Source organism: Ambystoma mexicanum, chromosome 6p (assembly GCF_040938575.1).
Source record: "Ambystoma mexicanum isolate Mex_15411 chromosome 6p, UKY_AmexF1_1, whole genome shotgun sequence".
NCBI classification, from domain to species: domain Eukaryota; kingdom Metazoa; phylum Chordata; class Amphibia; order Caudata; family Ambystomatidae; genus Ambystoma; species Ambystoma mexicanum.
Genome location: NC_090935.1, coordinates 1,106,364,961 through 1,106,383,970, shown reverse-complemented (window position 1 = coordinate 1,106,383,970; position 19,010 = coordinate 1,106,364,961).

Sequence of the window (19,010 nt, the reverse complement as noted above, 5' to 3'; positions counted from 1 at the left end):
GTCCCTACCAGTTCCACTTTTTTTGCAGCAGCTAGTGTTGTTTGTATAGGTAGATTTACTTTGCTGACCCTTGTTTTGCTCGAGCGCTTCCGTCCACTGGCATACCTCATTTCTACTGTTCACCTAGAAATAAGGACTGCAGATACCTTGGTAAATATAATTTCAACAAAAAAAAAGACAATTAATATTTTGACATTTTCTGTTATTTGTTGAGTCTGCTGAAGAGTTGAAGTAAAGAAGTTGAAGCATAATGCTTGCCTCCTGTCTCGACATAGAATTCCATTATAGATCTCGTTTACTGTTTTTTTCTCCTAGTGCAATGCAAAACTCACTTTTTCCTTTATATCAGAAAGGCAAGATTCTTGTGAGAAACTAAGAACCCCCACTTCAGGATGGTAACTGCTGTGTAATTAGGTTTTCTATCTACTGTGATTGTACGAGCCTTGTCAGTATCCACACTTCTGCTCCATCATCTCACCAGCATCATATTCCAACCTTTCAACTCTCTACCCTCTCAGCCTGCATACAGGGCAGTTTCGCTGTGATTTTGTCACTATTTGTCACTCCTTTCATCGCCGGCCGGCTGTTGTAATAACTCCATGCACACGTGCCAAGGCCTGTGTATCCTACGACTCCACCGTCAACTCTAGAATAGTCAAACGAGTTTACCTCTGCTGGGTTGAAAGGCACCTCTGCATTTTCTGCATAATTGGCAATTAGTCTCTTCCATCCAATGAATTAATCTCATGAAGCAGTAGGATAATTTGGCCATTTAAAAGGTGAACGTTATGGAGTTTGGAAGTCTGTGATGGTCTGGTGAGCTTCCATTTCCCATGGAAGTTCATCACACCAGTCTCAGCAGCTTTTGTAATGCACCACATCACCCTGGTCATGGCCTCATGGCTCTGAGACTTGTCTGGGAGTTGGCATATTGTGACCCTGGCAGTATTATTTAGACCATAGCCTGAAGAGGAAAAGGGATAAAGGTGCCGGGATGGGGAAAGAGGGGACAGATGCATTAAACAGAGATTCAAGCAGAAGAAAGACAGGTTAAAGGGTCAGGCATGATGCCTGTTATAATACTGGTGCACGCTGTTCCAGTCCATGTGCATCATGGATCCAGACATCAGACAATTTAGAGGGTGCATTCAAAGAGGCCTGTATGAACAGGGAGCATTTACTTGAAAGCAGTTTTAAGAAAGATATGCAAGTACTGTCTTGTGTGGCTGTGTGATGGACTGGAGATGTGCGCTCAAACAAACCCATTGAATCCCAAAGACCTTTATTGTCAGGGAATGCATTTGATTTCTCTGGCAAAACAAACTCCACAATAGTGATAGTGGGACTGCCAAGCCTGAAGACCAGAAGTGGCCAGGAATGGCCTATGAGATAGATTAATGTGAACGGACACATAAAGAGAACAAGGCGTGGATTGGAGGGGTGTCTGTCCTTCTGCACGGAGTGAAAACATGGATTCCAGTGGAATGAAATGTTACAGCCTGGCAACCTATTTTGTGAAATGTTTTGGTGGTTAACATTTAGGAGAACAAAATAAGTTACGATTACCTGGATAAATTAGGGCAAAATGGAGAGAGTGATGTAGAGGTTGAGTATAAACCATCCCAAATGTTATTAATACAAGCGAAAATCCTAATAAGGGCCTTTATTATGAGTTGGGCAGTATTCTGGTGGCAAATCTGCCAGGATATTGCCCAACGTGATTACTGTACTGTTGTAGATTACAAGTTGCGGTGGCGGAGTAAATCCTCAATTTTTTAGAGTCCATTTTAATCTATGGTGCTTTTTCAGCGGAATTACCGCCTTGACGATTTTTGGGCGAAGAGTGAGAGAATTTACCTCCAGCATGATGCTGGGGGTAAATTCCCCACTCCAGGGCCATACTGGTAGAATGGCAGCACGGGAAAAGTGTCAGTAATTCTGTTACCACCAAATTCTTCACACACTGAAATACTTGTAATGAGCCCCTGGTGTAACTATTTACAGCCCTAAGGTAAGGAGAGCAAGGTATCAAAATGTAAATTGCCTGGCACCATTGCCCAGTTATAGCACTTTCTGCCAGTGTAGGGCCATGACACAGTGCTGAGGGCAAATATCCGGTAGGGAGTCATTGAGGCTGTCAGCCAACAATGGGAACACCAGGGCATCAAAGTGTATAGCACTAGAGGGTACCTCAGCATTGAACAAGCACGAAAAGCCAATTCTATAGTAGGGATCGGTGGGTGAGCATGAAGACACCTCCATGCCAGGGTGACCTGCAGTATATAATGTTCCTGCTGAGAACACAGTCTTGAGGGCGGCACTGGAGCAGTCATTGGGACCTGCCAGAGACCCTCGAGGGATGCATGATATGCTGAGCAGACTGGGCCTCTACTAGGAGTTTGCTGGCCTGCTCTGACCCCTTTCCAGCCTTTGTCCAGAGCGGCAGTTTTTGGCTTGGGTGAACAGGTGGCAGTAGGGAGAAACCCTCAGTTGACTGGACAGCCTTCTCTTTGTGCATGAGTGAACTGGACCTCTGTGTGTGGAGCGGGATTTCCAGCTATACTGGACATGATCACCACAGACGCAAAGGTTGCTGCCGTGCGTAAACCACAGGTTTCTGTGTACCTCGAAGTAATGTTCAGAGAACAGTACGTTGGAATTACCTTGCACGAACAGGTGTGTGCAGATGCTTCAATCAGAAATGAGTGCATTAAGAGTGTGTTAAGGGAACTGGCTATCAACGGATAGAATTATAACTCACATTGAGCACCATTTGGTCAAAGCACAAAATCAGTGCATTTGTGCAACTGCAAATGCGAAAAACCTAGAAAGCCTCCAACTATTAGTGTAAAAGTACAGAGTGGAATGATCTCACTGGACATAGAGATCTCTCACCAGGTCTGACCATGCTGTCAAGGCTGGACAAATAATAACGCCAGTTGCATTCTCCTGCCACTGGCACGCGGTTATTGAAGGTTGGACTCTACTTCAAGATTAGGGGTCGTATATACTCTTCACATGCAGCACTCTTGAACAGGATTGCAGCTAAAACACAGAAGGGAGCTGGCTCCCCTAGCAGCTAGCACACACAGGCTATCCTCAAGCCTGCTCCAATGTGTGAAGTATGTTGAAACATGCCAGTGTAGACAGCGGCCAGTCACCAGCGTAAGGACTGATCGTGTCACTTGCCTGTCTCCTGGCAAGTAAAGATCCACAACATCAATCATTGGATCTCTCTGGCTGAAGTTCTGCTTCCATCAGGCCAAGTGCTGGACATTCTGAAGTTATGCCTGAAGTCTATGGAAATCTTCTGGATTACTGTGCTTTCATATCATAGAACCACATCTGCTTGGCACAGATCTGTTTGCTGACATTAGAAACAGGCATACGTTTGAGAGCTTACAAATGGCCTGGCTCTCCGAGGTGCGCAGCCAGGTTCCACAGATTGTGGGCTGAAACTGGCAATCTCAACCTGCGTTCAACAGAACCCGCAGGCTGCTTCCCCCACGCCCCCCGTTTCTTTAAAAGAAAATCTATTCCCATCACCCTTCCCATAACCCACTTACCTGACTGTTGCTCCGTATAGAGCCCTGCCTTCCAAAAACATGGCAGCCATCTTGGAAAAGTATTTTCATTCATTGAACATGATACGCACAGCGTCTCGTTCAATGAATGAAAATACTATTTTATTTTTTACACCCCGGGTCACCACTTTGGTAACCTCTGGTGCTAATAGCGTTAGCGCTCAGTTCCAAGAACTGGAACGGAGGGTAATGTCCCGGTGCCCTCGTTATAGGCCCTCGCTTCGCTTGGGTTTGTAACTGGGGCTGCCGGGCCACTAACCCCCCCACCCCTTGGAGTGGGGCGCTAACGCATTGTTATATCTTGCATAGTACAACACTGCAAATGTAATCAAATCTGGTAATGCTTAATCTTATCCTTTACATAATGTTAAGAAATTGGAAGCTGTAAAATCCTACAAGATCATTGCGCATTTTAGAGATGTTGCCATTTGCACTCCATGGACCATGACTGCTGGAGCTTGTTATAAGTCACATGACACCTATCCAGGAGTTCATATTCTGAAGGTAGTTCGGGTGCCTTTTCCTTGATGTTCCTCTGGCTGCTAGTTTGGAGGCCGACCCATATGAGCCCTTCCTGTGAATGCTATCACAGGCCCAGAGGGTCCTATTATGCAATCCCTTTCCCATACTTGCCAACCATACAGATTTAGGCAGTAGGCTACTGCTTTTGAAGCAGCCCTACCGCCTACAGATTTCAGTGACAGATCCTACTGCGTTTTACAGTGGCAGGTAATGTATGTGATTCTAAGGCAGGCTGCAGGACAAAGCATGCAACGCATTCATTAGTCTGTCTCTTCAGTGGGCTGGTAGGTGATTATTTTGATTGGGCTCAGACCAATCCACTGACCTGTCAGCTACATGACTCTCTCCTGCACTCTTGCAAGTACAACCCTTAGGTGAACCAGCAGTGAAAGCAAGTGGCAGAGTGTAACATCATCACACAGCATCTGCCAACAATTTGGTGTTAGCATTCAGAATTCTACATTTTTAACATTTCAACATCTTTCCATGTTGTGCTGTTTGTATGTTTTGTATTTTCCTGTGATGTCATTGTTATGGGAATTATTATTTTTCAAACTTGAAAAAATCCTACATCTTTTTGATCACAGAATGTTGGCAAGTATGCTTTCCTGCCTGTTTTCTTCCTCAGCCAAATACCAACCCAACTGTAAATATCATTTGAGAAATAAAGACAAAACATGTTCAATGAGATCAGTCGCTGGCATTTGACCAGCAGCTGTTTTGCACTCTTGTCTCCTTTCGTTGCTGCTACCTTCAGGGTGAGTGGCTTAGGGTTCTTGTTTCAGAAGTGCTGCTTTTATTTCACCATTGTGTTTATTTGTACTGTACTTAATTACATGTTTTCTTATATGTTATGTTTTAATTATACACGTCCAAGGTGTATTAAGCACCTTTGTCTAAATCGTTTAGTCAGATTCTGTGCGTGTGGTTATTTAACACTGTCATTTACCTTTCATATTAGCAGGGGGGTGTTTTAGATGTTGGCATTGTTTTTATGTTCTGCGCTTTGGTTGAAGGCGAGCTGCTAGGCCTCTGATCCTCCTTCTTGTTACAGAAAACCAACATTGTGTTATGCTTTGTCACCCACTCCACAGGTTCAGGGGCGGGCAGCAGTCACCTAAGAATTAGGATGCTTTGTGCAGTTTGTTGTAGGGTCAGCTAGTGGGCATGCGGGTGACGGCCACCGTCACTGCGAGGGCGCCTTTTCCAACACGCTTCTGTTTACTGGGCAGGGATTGCCAGTGTCACATGTTACAGCAACGGTGGCTTTATCCAACAGGGTGCGAAATCACAGGTGTATCTTGAGTCCAGTTACAGTTGGTTTTCCTTTTTTTTAAATCTCGCCAAACACAAATACGTTTACATAAATGGTCCAATTGATACAATAATTGAGGCAATGATTAGTTCGATTTAAGTGTCCCTAGCCTTCCTTTTAGGTTAGTCATATATTATGTTTAAGTGAGTTTGTGTGTGAAAACTATTCCATATATACTGCTAGTTTGCTTACACGAGTAATCAGCACTCCTTCCAATGGGAATACGCCCATTTCTAGATCAGTAAAGAAGACCGCCCACTGTGACTGGGGCATGGCTTAAGGAGACATGTCAGGGCTGTAATATGGAAAAGGGGCAGATCCTTTGGCCTGATATTGGGTACACAAGCCTCCGGGCAGCAGTGGCCATACGTTATGGAAGCCCAATGTTGCCCCGGGTGAGGCTCGCGAATGATGAAACACCACATAAATGGACCCCTCAAACTGATACTTCTGGTGGGTGGTGGCCCTGGCCACATTTGCATATGGGTGTGTGCCACGCAAATACAACTCTGTGCCAAGGTCTGCTAGCTCGATATAACAAATCAGTATTATGGATCTAATTTGAGACGAGGTCCCGCACCCGCTCCTTTGCACTGAATGAGAAGAAAGCCTCATGGCGTATGTTTGCACCAGCCCCAGAAGGTCCATTAAGAGAGCAGATCTAGGCCATAATTTGAATTGCTATGCCCCCAATGTTTGGTTCCAGTTGTGTGACACTGATGGGTGCATGCCAGGTGGTGCAGGGACAGAGGACGAATAGAGCACACTGGGCAGTGGAAGGAGAAGCAGTGGCCAGTGGCTAGCATTAGAAGTGATGGGGATTCCTAAGCAGTGAGTTTCAGCTGCTTGCTGAGGATCCACTTCCCATCCCCTTTGAACTGGAGGCCGCTGCTATAGCAACACAGCTCCTCACTCTGAACAGTGAAGGGGACTGTGGAAATGGGTATGCAACAGCTTGAAGATGTGTAATCTCAGATTGGAGTAATTGTATGAGTTTTACACATGTTTATGTGCCAATAACCCTCCAGAATGGCAGCAGTTGTGCTAAATAGACCACTTTACATTATACTACATTGCCTTCTCTACTTTTATGCTTTGCATAATAAAAAGTTTTAAAAACAAGGCTTTTGAAAGATTCTTGTTCAGGATGACATTTAGACTGTATGGCCTTGCCACAGCCTTGCCCATGGCCCGAGGCCATGGGCAAGGCTGTGGATTAGCTGCCTGGAAAGCCCGATTTAATAGCCCAAAGAAAAGCTGGTAATAACTTGCCGTCCCAAAGTGACAGTCTGGTTAAAGCAATGGCCACTACCGAGGTTTAGGGGTTGTAAACTGGCTGGTACAGGCTGCCAACAGGGACTTTATAGCCATTGGCACACACGGGTCACATCCAGGGTGCTAAGGAGGATTGTTTTGTTGGGAAAATTCGGGCTGAGGGAAGCCTGCAACACATTTTCCCCAAATAAGCCTACAATAAAATGGCCATGGAGACCCTCCATTTCCATGGTGACCCTGTCAGATGGAGAGGGTGCACTGCTGGCAGAGCTGAAGCCTTGATAGGCGGCATCCAGAAAGTTAGGTGTGCACTTTCTTTTTTTGTAGGGAGCTTCACAAGATTCGAGGGCGGAGGTATGGGAGGTGCTGCGAAAAGCTCCAAGGGAAAGGACAAGCAGCCAATAGCTCGCTCAGAAAGCGAGCTTATAACATGAGCTCAATCCTGCAATACAAGTGAAATCCTACGATACGAGCAACCTGATTGGCTTCTTGCATCTCTCTGGAGTGAATTCTAGATAAATAACTTGGTTGGTTGCAGAATATTCGATTCCCATCTCAACCCAGGTATATTTTGTTATAATACTCCTCCCTTAAAATTGCATTCAGGGATTGTTTGCAAGATATGATGCAAATGAAATCACATCACAATTGCATACTCTTTTTTTTTAAACTTGTTTTATTGGATTTTTATCATGACCATTCCAAAACCAAACAACACAAATTAAAGTACTCCCCTTATCCCCCCAGACCACTCCCTCCCAGGGCTGCAGAGCCTCTCGTGCCTCATCACTTTATTCCTAGAATTGAAGTTTGTGGGGGCAATATGGTTCTCGAAAGTCATCATGCAGGAAGTCCATTACTGCCTCCCAGTCTACCAAGAACCTGGCTTGATTCCCTTGCAGGGAGTGTGTGACCCACTCCAGGGACACGAAGTTCCAAACTTTGCCTAGCCAGTCTTGTTCCATTAGTGGGTCTTTGGCTTTCCATTTCTGCGCTATGACTCAGAGGGCAGTCATAGATAGTAATCTTTTATTTTTATTTTTTATTTTTTTTATTTTGGTCGGTTCAAAATATTAAACCTTTCAAAACATATAAAACTCAGATCATGATTACCTGATTATTTAACAACTTGTTTCATATATATAACATTTTCTTTACACATACATATTCTCGATGACAAGATAAAAAAATATATCAACAAGACAGAATTCATAACATTTTTAAAAAAAGAAACAATCAAATATATGACATTAAAATACAGTTATAATAGATGGCGAGGACAAGGATTATTAGACAGATTTGAACAATGCATTGAGGTACTGTACAATTGTGATACGGACTGTAAGTATCTTGTTGGTAAAAAGCCATTGCCACGCTTGTGTTTGATTCATTGGGAGTAAAGACATACTAACTCTTGAAAAATACTTTTTTTCTGAAATCTCTTAAATCCGGGCATTCAATTAGACAGTGCTGTAATGTTTCTTTCTGATCTATTCATTTGCACCATCTACAATAGTTTTTATCACTGATTATCAATTTTCTTTTTGCTAATACATCACGTGTGTGCCAAAGATTAAATCTGAAACTTAAGTATTCACTGCACATTTGAGGCTCGGGCCATCTATAGAGATAGTCAGCCATCATTCCCAGTTTCTTATGGCCGAATAACATTATGTCAAAATCTTTTATCTCTGAGCATTGGCTAATGGTATTAATCCAGTCCATCTGGTACAATTTTATTTTGGCTCTGCCGGGATTATGTAAGAGTGTTTCCAGCGGAATGTTGGCACCTGCAAATATATCTAAAGTATGTTCTAACCATTTGCTTGGAAATGAAACTTTAGATGTCATTAGGTACCGAGCCAACATACCAACTACATTTACAGCTGTAAGATTGGTTAAGCAATTCTTAACAGGGCACATCTTTTCCATTGAACTTTAGAAAATAATGAAGATAAACCAACTTCAAATCGTATCATTGCTCGAGATTTACAGTTGGGAAGGCATAAAGTCTTTCTCCAAAATTTCGCCTCAATCGCATCCCAAAAGGCTTGTTGTCGAGGTAATGTCATCTCCTCTCCATACGTTAATATGGGGACTACTTTTTGTCTATAAAACATTATGATGTCGTCATAGGAGAATTGTGCAAATTTGTACGATAAAAGTTTTGCCTGATTAATTAGAGGTTGCAGTTTTTGTTGCGGTTCTACAATACCATTATCCATCCTCATTGAATTAGTAATTGTAACTCCTAGATATTTATAGGTTATAACTTTTTCAAGTTCTTCTGAGCCCAAATGCCAGTGCAAAGATTTGACGGCTGACTTAAAGTTACAAGCTTGTACCAGAACTTTAGTTTTCGCAATATTTATAATCATGTTGTTCACTCAGGCATAATTATTCAACTGGTCTAGCATATTTTGCATCCCACTCAGCGTTTGAGCTATCAAAATTAAATCATCGGCATATAATAAGTAATTGATGGAATGTAAACCCAATTTAGGGGCATCACAGATAATATTTTGAAAGGCGCATCTAATATCCAATATGAATAGATTAAAAAGCATGGATGCCAGGATGCACCCTTGTTTTAGTCCTCTTTGAGTACAAATATATGCAGATAATAGCCCGTCGAATGTTAGCCTCACCTGCATTGAGGTGCGTGTATGAAACAGCATAATTAGGGCTAAAAGCGAGGGGGACAATTATATTTAGTTCGTTTCTGGTATAGTAGTAATCTATCGATCGAATCGAAGGCAACTCGGAAATCTACAAAGGCCATGAATACATTTTGGCCACGTTTTACATATTTTGTTTAGATGAGATGTAAAATCATAATATTCGGAATCGTGCCCACTCCTGTTACAAAACCAGCTTGTAAGGGGTCAAGTAAATTTGAATTTGAAATCCAGTTCTTAAGCTCCTTGAACAAAATCCGGGCAAAAATCTTGCCCGGAGCATCCAAGGTCGATATATGCTATAGGTCGATAACTACTTGGGGTCTGGCAGTCTCCCTTTTTATATATCGGCAGTTACCGAATGCCGCCACAATTGTGGGGTAGTTTGATGTTTATTTACTAAGGTGAATATATTATAAAGAATTTGGGCCCGCAAAATTGGATTTTGTTTAAGCATGTAATTAGAAAGGCCATCGGGGCCACAGGCTCTAGAGCAACTAATAGATTTAATACACAATTGAATATCTAGGAGATCAAACTTCAAATAGAACTTGGCGGGACAGGGTGTATCATCAAGGCTTACCTTGTTTGCTGGACTAGCGTATAAGTTAGTGAAATGCGTGATCCAATTACTTTCAGTAACGCTGTTCACTTGGGCAAGCATCTGAGATCCTGTATGAGTACCATTAATGATAGACCATATTCTTGAAGAGTTTTTAGTTTGGATGAGGGTCAACATGTGCGAGCCATCTTTTTGATATAGGGACGCCCGTCTTGTTTTTAACCAATTTTTATATCTGGTTTTGATGTTCACTAGGGCTGCACTTTTTAAGCTTGCTTGAAGATGGCAAATCGATCTTTTTTCAGCTCTAATTTGTGACTTTCTCGCCTTTAGCTCACCATCATACCGATGTAACTGTTTGTTTATATCTCTAGTTTCCTTCGACTTGTGAATCAAAAAAAGGGGCTTCTTTGTGTAAAATGTTGCATCTGTACTAGGAGAGTTTCCTGTGGAATAAAGCTGGTGAGCTAAAAACTTATTATAGCTTTGCAAATGTTGTTCTGTACATCATAGTCTATTACCTCTTGAATTAACAGACAGGTTAGTAAGGGCTGATACTTTCTCCACAATTCTTGGTTCTGTCCCAATTCGCCATTTAGCAGTAAGTATTTCATGGTCACTATATTGCGAGTTCTGAAACGCATCCACTGCAGGGAACAGGGAGGCACTTACATAGATGTAGTCAATCCACGCAACAGAGCCACCCCGGCGCCAAGTTGGATGAGCAGGTATGTCGGACTCACAAGATTCATTAAGCATCACCAGATTATGGGAAGTCATAAATTTGTCCCAAATCTTTCATCTTGAATTGGATTGCCGCGCAGTTTTGCCCAGGCAATTAAGATTGATATCACCTCCAATGATTACATGTTTAATTGAGCTATCTAACGAAATTGCGAGCATAATCTCGTAGAGATTCTCAATAAACTGTGCGTCCGAAATGCCCGCTGGGTTCCAATACAAATTGACAAAAGCATATACATTCATAAAGTGCTAACCTTTACCATTTGCATGAAACCATTTGTCGTAGGCCATTAATATGCTATAGTTCCTGCTTGCGTTTTGATGGCAATAAGAAGACCTGACGAAGGGTGCCCATTGGTTGATTTTAAAGCAGCATTAAGAAAAACATCATAGCCATCTATTAAAGGGGGATTCATCAACCACGTTTCTTGAAGCATTATGTAGTCATATTTCATAAGATCGTTGAAACTCACTGATAGATGCTTATAGCCTCTCGTATTCCAACTAACCAATGAACCCCAATCACCCGCCACTGCTTGTATTGGCTATCTTTGAGCTTGTGAACAGGAGCATACCACAGCTTTCAACTGAGATTTGGGATAATATTTGCGCATGAGGATGGGATTTTTGCTACCGGGTAGCTCTTTTTTTAAATTCATTTGGAGATTTTGAACATCAACAACAGCTAATTCAAAACCCAGATTGTACAGAGAGTCTTTCGCTTGCCATATGGTTTTTTGCACAACTCTAAAATTAATCCAAAGTTTTATGCTCAGAATTGCTTTGTTTCTAGGAAAGTCAACACGTATGATGTCAGATGACCTAATGTCATCTAACTGCGGTGTATCTGAAAAGATAGCCAACGCCGCACGTCGATTCAATACATATTGTGGTAATCGTGTCAGTCGACACGTTAGTGTCAGCGCATAATCAGCTGGAATCTGGCTTACTAGCGGAAACAGATCTTCTTTAGAATCACACGCCTTTCTCTCTTCGCTTTCCCCTACACACTTTGCTTGGATTGGATTAAAAAATGTTGTCAGTGTTGATTGAAGTAATTGTATGATTTGACTCGAATTAATTGTAAGAGGCTCACCCACTCCCGGATCATTACACACCGGGGGCTCAGTTTCGTTATTAGGAGAGTTAGAGACTTGATTATTCACTTTGAATGTTTCCATTCTAACTGTTGGAACTAACGTCTCTTTTGAACTCTTTATTTTGGGTTGTATATGATTAGGTATAATCTACTGAGTGAGGAACTTCTTGAGTGGGGATCTCATAAGGGGTACTCTCGCGACCCATATGTTAGTGCTATTAAGGTTGGCAATGGTTTTATTATTTTATTCTTGTGTCGCAAGGATGTAGGTCAACACGGAGACATAGAGTCCCTCAGCTCCGTTTGTAAAGTAAGCAGTAGTTTGTTTGTGCCTACACCTCTTTGCGCCAAATTTCTGATGTAAATGAATAAAAGTACGTAGTCAAGTTTCTTCAAGTATATTTTCTTAATTTATTTGATATATGTTCTGCCCATATGGATGACACGTGTTTCGGCGTTTCATTGGCGCCTTTTTCAAATCCGGGCCTTATTGAATGTAATGCGAATCTCCCTTTCCTTATTTCCGGGAATTAGTTTTTAGTTGAAGTGTATCACGGTATTTCCAGGGTTAAATCCCACCTACAAAATTCTCTTGCTCATGCCTCAAGCATCGGGGGTCCTGTTTTGGTTCTGGCAAATCCTTGTTCATAAAGAGTTGAACAAGGCGCCAATGAAACGCCAAAACACGTGTCATCCATATGGGCAGAACATATATCAAATAAATTAAGAAAATATACTTGAAGAAACTTGACTACGTATTTTTATTCATTTACATCAGAAATTTGGCGCAAAGAGGTGTAGGCACAAACAAACTACTGCTTATGATTAGGTATAGTCTGTGATGTAACGCTGTCTACATTAGGGTTACTCCCTTTTTTTAGCACTTGGGCTTCTGTGATAACAGGGGGTATTCTGTTTGTTGGTAAATACGCCGGCATATAGGCATCCGCAGCTTTTCGGATTTCAGACCGCTGTGATGCTAAGGAATCTTTATCCTTTGGGAGCAAGTTTGATTGGGGTGCTTGTTGTGATTGTTGGTCTGTGATCACATTTAGCAAATCATCAAGTAATATATAGGCCTTTCATTTGTACTTTGCCCGGGAGTTGTAATTCTGGCCACCTATACAAAGTAAGCTTTCTTTTGGGCCTCTGTGTCCCTGTTCCCCAAATATCTTGTGCATGTTATTATTGATTGCATTCCAGAAATCCCCCAGTTTCGGGGATCCCCACCATATGTGTAACCAATCCCCTGTTCCACCGCAATCCCTCCAGCACTGTTGGGTTCTTGTCAGATAGATTTGCTGCAGGCGCTGCAGGGTGAAGTGCCACTGGGTCATTAATTTGTACCAGAATTCCCGTATTTGAGTGGCTTGGGTGAGTTTGGGAATGTCTCTTCAAGAGTTGTTCCCATTCCATTTCTCGGATTGGATCCACCATTGTGTCTGCCCATTTGGTATTATATTTTGGGACTACATTCTGTTCTGCTTCAAGCCCCAATCTATATGTGATTGAGATGAGGTGCCTGTCCCCTGGTGTTGTGGTTAGGAATTTCTCAAACGGAGTGAGGGGGTGAGTTGCCGTCTCACATATGCTCGGATTCATTAGCCAATGTCATAGCTGGAGGTAGGGCACTCTGTCCCTCTCCGTTAGTCCTAGCTCTGTTTTACACTGGGTGAATGGTTTGATGTTTGTGCCCTGAAACGTGTATCTGATCGTGGTGCAGCCTGCTACTTCCAACGTCTGAAGGCTCTTTTTTCTAACACAGGGGTGAATTGAGGATTATCAAACATCGGTGTGAATGGGGGCAGGAAAGAGGTGATTTGCCTTTGCTTTGCTAGAGTATCCCATGTGGCTTCTACCAATTTTGTAATTTCCGAAATGTGCATGTTCCGTGGGCGGTCTGTTTTGTGTAGCCAGAGGACTTCGCCTAGGGGGGCGCACACCACCGCCTTGTTCATTTGGGTCCACCTTTTCTCTGAGTCTCCCGCAAACCAGTCCCTTACCACCCGTATCTGGGTTGCCCAGTAGTACATGTGGAAATTCAGTAAGCCTAGTCCACCTTTGTTGACAGGGAGCATCACAGTTTTCAGCGCTGTACGGGGGGGGGGGTTTGTTATTCCAGATGTAGGGGGTAATCGGTTTGTGCAATGTGCAAAAGAAGGATTCTGGGACTGGGATCGGGAGGGCCTGGAAGAAATAAAGGAGCTTGGGGAGCACTACCATTTAACAGCATTTATCCGGCCAAGTCATGGTATCGAGAGGGGACCCATTGATGTAACTGTTGTTTTAGGAATGCTAGGAGGGGTATCTAGTTCGCCTGCTATAGCCCCTTCAGAGTTTTTGTGATGGTGATCCCAGGAGTTTAATGCCTACTTGTATCCACTGGAATTGGGATACTTTTTCAACCTGCTGGAGCATCTCCCCGCCTACTGAGAGGTTGAGTTTTTTGGATTTTGTTATATTTACTTTCAGTCTGGCCACTGCCCCGAACGTACCTATTTCTCTCATGACTTCCTGAAGGGATATCTCAGGGTCTGTGAGCATGAGGAGCATATCATCTGCATCAGTGGTGTCGCCAGGAATCAAATTTAGGAGGGGCACAGAAGGGGCCAAAGACAAAAGTAGGGGGGCACAGACAAAAGTAGTGGGAGAACATGGTCACTGCTCATTTAAGGTAGGGGAGCACAAGGAAGAGCACAGGGTTTCACAGGGGGGGCCCCGGTGCCCCCTAGCGATGCCACTGGTCTTCATATGCCATGACAGTGTGTTTCTCCCCCCAAATGGAAACCCATGTATCGATTGGTTAGACCGTATGGCAATTAGGAATGGCTCCAGATGGATGGTGTATAGGAGTAGAGAGAGGGGACAGCCGTGTTTGGTCCCTCTCTCTAGATTTATCGGTTGGGATAAGTCTCAGTTAATTAAGAGCCAGGCTTTTGGTTCCCTGTAGTTAGCTCAGGTTGTATTAATGTAGGATGCGCCGAAGCCTATCTTCTCCATAGTGTTGAATAGAAAGGACCATTCTACCCTGTCAAGCGCCTTCCTGGTGTCTATCGAGAGCAGAATAACGGGGTCTTGTTTACTTTGAAATTTTTCTAAAATGTAACAGACCCTTTGTGTATTGTCATGCGTCTGCCTATTGCGGATGAAACTGGATTGGTCCAGGTGGATAAGTTGTGGGAGGGAGGTTTCTAGCCTATTCGTCAGGATCTTGGTGTAGAGTTTTGCCTCCATGTTTATTAGGGTTATGGGCTGGTATGACCCGCATTGTGCCTGGTCTTTAACTAGTTTGGGGAATAATATGATTTTGGCTTCTTCCATCGTTTGGGTTCTGCGACTGGAGTCGCCAAAGGTGTCGAATAATGAGGCTAGCCTAGGCACCAATACTATGTTTTATAGAATGCCGCTGGCTATCCGTCTGGCCCTGGGGCTTTATTGCGGGGTAGGTTCCTAATTACTTGTTTCACTCCTTCTATTGAGATCTCAGCTTCTAATGTTGCTTTGTCCTCTGCTGTGATTTTGGGCAGAGTAAGTGCGTTTAAGTATGCTTTCTGTTGGGCATCTCTGGGTCTGTCTGACCTATATAATGCGAAGTCGAAGATGAGAAATTGCTTGGTTATTTCGGAGGTGGTATTCGTTTTAATACCTTGTGGGTTAACTATCCCCTGAATTGTTTGGGAAGCTGTTTTTTGCTTCACTTGTCTGGCTAGTAGCCTGTCTGCTTTATTAGCATGAATATAATATCTCTGTTTTATTAGTAGGAAGTTCCTTTCTACCTGTTTCGTCTGTAGTAGGTTTAACTTTCCCTTTGCATTCTGATAAGTCTTGCAAAGTTTTCTACTGGGGTCCTGGACCATTTTGCCCATGGTGTCCCGAAGGTCATCTTCCAGCTCTGTTTCTAGGGCTCTCCCTTGCTTACGCCGCCTTGTCCGAAGAAGGACCAGTTCCCCCCTGAGCGCAGCCTTGAAAGCGTCGCACACTACTGCCTCAGGGACCCCTGTGGCTGCGTTGTGTTAGAAATATTCCTTAGGTTTCCCCTCTACCTCTTCCCTCAAGACTGTGTCTGATAGTGCTTCCTTGGGTAAGCCTCAGCTCCAAAGCCCGCATTTGTGCTGTTGAAGGTTGAGAGTCACGGAAATGGGGTCAGGGTCTGAGAGTGTGATAGTGTAGAGATCAAGCTGACGTGGGACTAAAAGGTGAAGCCTTACTCGGTCCCCTTCAAAGACGTACAGACGTCCTGAAGTGTTAGGTGTTCCATTATTTTTTTAGCTGGGTTGATGGTGGGGTGTGGTTGAGTGACTGACTGACTGACTAGCGCTCCTATCCCTCCTTGGGTCCCAGGCCAAGTGTAAGTCCCCCATCACTAGGATCTTCCCTTAACTAAATAGTTCTAAGTCTGTTAAGACGGTCCTCAGGAAGCCGTCTTGCCCAGAGTTTGGGTCATATATTGTCACCACTGTCAGTATTGTTTCTTCTATTATAATTCTGATGAATAGGTACCACCCCTCTTTAACTGCCTTTATGGCAATTATTTGCGTTGAAAGCCCCTGTTTTGTTGCTATTAGGACCCTGGCCACTTTGCCCTGGGCATTTGCCTGGATGATCTGTGGGTATCGCCTTATTTTCAGGAGGTGTCTGTCAGCGCACTTTATGTGTGTTTCTTGGAGTGCTACGATGTCTGTAGTGTGGTGTGCTAAGAGCCTTTCGAGTTTTTTTTTCCTTTTTCACCAGTACATTTAGCCCCTTTATGTTGAGTGTGAGGAATTTGTAATATTTCTTGTGTGCTTTGATATTAATTCCTGGGGTGTAGGGGGACAATGAACCAGAACCAAACTGAACCAAACTGAGGGTCCTACCCCAACTTGGGTTTAGGGGGTAGCCGTGGTGTTTCCTTTATTGTCGGGTGGTCATCCTTTTCCTTGATGCGTAAAAGGTGTTCCCCTTCCTCCCTTCTTGTGATCCTGTGCTGGCGGCCTTCCCATTGGAAGTGGAGCCCAAAGGGGAACGTCCACTTATATTTAATTTGCTTAGACTGAAGGTGTCTGACCACGGCCCCCATTTCTTGAGGGTTGATTGAGCCGGATCTTGGTAGAGGCGAATTTACGCTCTGTTGAGAGTGATTGGTTCTGCTGTACGGGCTCCTTGAAGGATCGGCTCTTTTTGGGGGTACCTTGCCAGGGCAACCATCATGTCTCTTGCTTGTGCACCTGGCTCTTGTAGTTTGGGGCTGCTCCTATGGATCCTGTCGATTGGGATGTCTCCGGGTCCCTCCATTACTAGGAGGTCCGAGAATATCTGTGTGGCCGTGGACCTTAGGTCGGCATCGCAGATAGCTTCCGGCAGGTTTTGGATGTGTATGTTCGATCTGCGGGACCTGTTTTCGAGGTCCTCAAATAGCAGTTTCATGTTTTGGGTTACCCTTGCCAGGTCCTCCAGTGCTACATCCATTTTGCACGTGTCTTCTACCACCTCCAGTAGGGCCCTTTCTGTGGTGTCAGTCTATTCTCCCCAAGGATGTGACGTCCCTCTTAATGTCCATAATTGACTGTTTCTTTGCGTTTGGAAAATTGCAGTCAATTTATCCTGGAATTCGAGGAAATAGACTTCAATGTCTGCTTTAGAGGCCGCCATCCCGGTGGGTTGGGTGTCTGGGTCGTCTTCTGGGATGGTTGGGGGCTTCTGTGTCTTGTCTTGTGGTTCACCGGGGTCCGGCTCCTTAGCCCAGAAATGTTGGATGGTGCTCTCCCAGACTGTGGTTGTTTGGGTCTTCTTGCTGGGAGTGTGTTTCGAGTTTGTCCCTTGGACGTGGCTTTTCCGAGTTCCTAAATTCTATGTTTGTGACTCCTTGAGGTGCCCTTTGGCTGTCTCCTTGGGTAGCTTGGTTGGTAGTGCTCTGCTCGCCCCGAAGTCACCTACATCAGGCATGGTGTGGTCTTTCTAGTGGGCCTTCCTCTCTGACTGCCTCGTTGTTTTCTTGGAGAGCTTGGACTTCCTGGGCGGTGGCCCCCACCTTCTGAGACTGTTGCTGCTGTGGAGCTGAGCGTCTTTGTATCCCCCCTGGACCATTGGTGCGGCCTAGCGGCCTGTGGTGGCACCCATGGTGGCTTACAGTGTTGGGGGGTTGCGCTGGTTGACTGGTTTCCCGGGGTTCTGTATGGGTGGTTTGGCAGTTAGCAGCCCCTCCGATGGGGGGTCTGTGCTGGCGCTCCCTGGCCTGTACCCCCTGTGTTATCCCTCTGGGGTCCTCCGCTGATACCCTTGGGGTTCCGTTTGTGGCATGCGTTGTTGCTGCATCCTCCTTGCTCTGCTGTGGGATGCGGGGGCCCAGGGACCAAGAGCGCCAGATGTCTTTGTCGGCTGGAGACTGCCGCAGGGTGGGTTTTCCGCTATGAAGAGGGCTCTCACCTGGTGGGTGCTTGTCTGTTCCTGTGGTCCTGTGGGTGGTGGCGTGGACCTGTTGGGGGATGGTGTGTGCCAGGGTGCCCTGAGACAGCGGTGATTGTGGTATGTCAAGTTCCGATTCACTCTGCGTCTTGGTTGATGTGTGGGCTCCAAGCTGTCCCACTTTATATCGTTGATTGTGCCATGCCCTCGGCTTTCCTCGAGTCTGCAGGGTGCAGTGTGCAATCACTCTGTGTTGTGCCCCCTCTCGTAGTGTTGCCGCTGCATTCCTCTTTCTCAGTTTGCTCTCAGCGCTGCTGTTCCTCACTTTAATGTGGGTGCCACCAGTGGAAGACTACGGGGGAAACTGCTTGTGTTATCTTGCTTCATTTTTTGTGCTCGGACAGGGGCGGAGCTTGCCTCTAACATGTCCTCACCATCTGGCCGCCATTTTGGAATCCTGCATACTCTATTTTAAGAAGAGATTTTGTATCACACTCACTTTATTTTAATTCTGTAACTCAGCAATCAACTCCATAGTTCTTCTACTCCTGGATGATCTAAACAATCCTTGTAAGAAATGTAATGGCATTGAGTACCTAAGAATACCCACCAGATCCCTTCTACTTGTTCTATAAAAGGTTCGGATTTCATGCCTGACTCTAAAATGGCTGTAACTCATGAAATTATCATCTGCTAAATCACAATACATAGATCACCCTTGTTGCACTTCTTCAGCAGCGTCCAGGAAGATTTACCGTACGTGGCTGAGCACTTCTTCCTTCGCAAATTCTCTTGCCATGCTGACGGTTTCAGAAGTGCCTTCGGTATACGTAGACCAATGGTCTTC